The 2734-nt window shown below is 60.0% G+C and overlaps 1 protein-coding gene across 1 annotated transcript in view; it reads left to right on the forward strand.

Moving 5' to 3' along the window:
• The first annotated feature begins 2569 nt into the window (after positions 1 to 2569).
• SSTR2 (somatostatin receptor 2) overlaps positions 2570 to 2734 on the forward strand; it is a 2926-nt gene continuing 2761 nt past the window's right edge. The window contains exon 1 of the mRNA XM_005430520.2: positions 2570 to 2614. The gene's annotated coding sequence lies outside the window, so the exon portion shown is untranslated. The remainder of the gene's footprint in view (positions 2615 to 2734) is intronic.

A 2734-nucleotide genomic window follows, 5' to 3' on the forward strand; every position in this document is an offset into this window, starting at 1 on the left:
CGGCGCCACGGCACGGCCCGGCGTGTCAGCAGATGGCAATGTTTCTGTGCTCTGCTTATCGCTGCTGCTGGCTGCTTTTCAGCCCACAGCCCCCCGCCAAACCCCAGCAGGACACTCCTGTGGGTTCCAGCCATCATCCAACCCAGAAAATCCACAGCAGCAAGGCCCCATGGTGCAAACACCTCCAGCACCCTGCTAGCAGGATCCCCCAGCCCTTCTCCTCTGCCCATGCCCTGGATGTGGTCACCTCATCCTCTCCATCGTGGTGTTGCTGTTTCTGGTCTCAGCCCCGGCCAGGAAGGGCAGAGGCACTGACAAAAATAGCCAACAAACTGTTCAATGAAGCTTTTTCAGACGCTTGGGTGTGGTGTGACTTTTGGGCAAGAGATCAGGGGTTGGCTTTTCCCATCCAGCACTGCTCCCCTGCTCAGCTCAGCTTGGCTTGGCTCGGCTCAGCTTGGACTTTGGGAGCACTAAGGGAAGCCGGGAGAGGCTGGGAACAGCAGAGGAGGTGGAAGGAGTCTGTTCCGGTGGTGAAATGTCAGCCAAAACACCCCTGTGGGGAGCTCTGCAGTGCGAGGTGTGAAGGGCAGCAGGTCACAGGCCAGGGCTGTCTGTCCTCAGCCTCCTCTGGCCACAGCACCCCTGGGCTGTGCCTGCCCAGCCCAGCCCAGCCCAGCCCAGCCCGGCCCGGCCCCCTCCATTACTGCCCCCACGCCATCCCGGATCCAGGAGAAAGGCCAGCTCACCCTACCCCTCCGTTGGCATCCCAGCCCAGCTCCTTACAACACTCATTTCCAGGACAGGGGTCGAGAGCTCTGTTTTTCCACAGGGACTCTTGTGGAGCAGCTGGGAGGGGATAGCAGAAAGCTTGGAAAGGTTTTCAAAGCCTCTCTGTGGTCACGTAACCCCTGTGCCCCTCTCCCAGGAGTTATTTTGGCCGTGTGGGAAGGGGCTGAGTGTTCCTCCTCTCTCCAGCCCTGCCAGTAAATCGCTTTTCAGCTCTGGGGATGCTTCCCAAGCAAAAGGACAAAGAGGAGTTTATCTGCCAGCACCAAACCAGCTGCTGGTACAGCGTTCCTCCAAAGCAGGACCACCCAGGGACGCAGAGCACGCTCTGCACCGGGCTTTAATTCAGCCCCAAAACCGGGCAGGATGAAAACAAATCCCTTCAAAAGGCTCAGGGATGGCTTCCTGACTCAGGCAGCTGCTGCTGCCCTCCTCCTGCATGGAGATCAGCTCCGAGCCGCTCCTCAATACCCACCGGGCCATCATTTCATTAATTTTATGGGGTTTTTAATGAAGATCAGATCTGGGTTCAGCCAGGCTGAACTGGCTGGGTTCCCGCGGCTCCCTGGGCCCGGCTTCCCAACGAGGGGGAAGAGAAAGAGAGGCAGGGAGGGGCTGGAGCCCTGGCGCTCCGCAGGCATCAGGAGCACCCTGGCATCCCTGTGCTCCCCCTGCTTCACCCCTCTGGGCTCCCTGCAGCTGGGAGAGGCCCCTGCCAGCCGGGCCAGGGTGCTCTCGGTGCTTGGTGACCAGGGAGGGACAGTGGCAGTGTCACCTGCTGGCAGTGTCACCTGCTCCGGGCAGAGATTCCGAGAAGCAGCGCTGGGAATGCCCCCAGGCAGCGCTGCCGAGGGAAAGACATCGCTGCTGGGCACGGGAACCAGCCAGGAGAGGATAAAACAGCTCCGGGATGGTCACAGGGCACCAAACCCCTGTGCTGGGCACGGGAACCAGCCAGGAGAGGGTAAAACAGCTCCGGGATGGTCACAGGGCACCAAACCCCTGTGCTGGGCACGGGAACCAGCCAGGAGAGGGTAAAACAGCTCCGGGATGGTCACAGGGCACCAAACCCCTGTGCTGGGCACGGGAACCAGCCAGGAGAGGGTAAAACAGCTCCGGGATGGTCACAGGGCACCAAACCCCTGTGCTGGGCTCGTTCCTCGGGACACCCCAGAGATCCGATCCCCTTCAGCCCCTCCCTCCTCTCCCGCTATTACCGGGACATTAATTCCCACATCCTCTTCAGCACAAGCAGCTTTTTCCTGCCTCCTAAAGATTAATGAGGCTGATAACGACTCTGCCGGTGCTCCAGGACCTGATGGCTTTAGATCCGCCTTGGGAAGGGGATGGCGAAGTGAAAACGAGGAGCTCCCGGCCGCGCTCGGCAGCCTCAGCGCGGGGCTCTTTGTTCACTCTTAATTTCCTGCTCTCTATTGTCTCCTGGACAAGTGATGGGAAGAGGGGCAGGAATAGAGATAATTTAATTGCTCTCGAGATCCCAACCAAACCTCTGTTAGAGGTTATCTGCCCCAAACCTCTCGTTTTTGGTCTTCCTCCTCCAGGGAGAGGCTGTGGCAGGAGCACAAGAGACCCCAAATGTTTCAGCATCACCTTCCAGCCTCGCCCAGATGGGAGGACCAGCAAGGACCTGCCTTGGCTGGGCTGTGGAGGCAAGATGCAAACTGCTGGGGCCAAGGAATTTCCAGCGTTCCAGGGAGAATTCGGGGCTCCCAGAAGCCTTCTGGGTCACCTTCCATTGGGTCACAGCACGCTGTCCTCTCCCTGGGGGCTCTGGAGAAGCTGAGGCCGTGGCTGGAACCAAAATGTAGTGAGACAGTGGGGTGGCAGGGCTGGAGGCAGGGCTGGCATGGCAGGAGAGGGGATGCTGGTGGGGTGGGCACAGCAGGGTGGGCAGGGCAGGGTGGGAAGGGCAGGGTGGGCAGTG

Source organism: Geospiza fortis, unplaced genomic scaffold (genome assembly GCF_000277835.1).
Source record: "Geospiza fortis unplaced genomic scaffold, GeoFor_1.0 scaffold135, whole genome shotgun sequence".
In the NCBI taxonomy this organism is placed as follows: Eukaryota; Metazoa; Chordata; class Aves; order Passeriformes; family Thraupidae; genus Geospiza; species Geospiza fortis.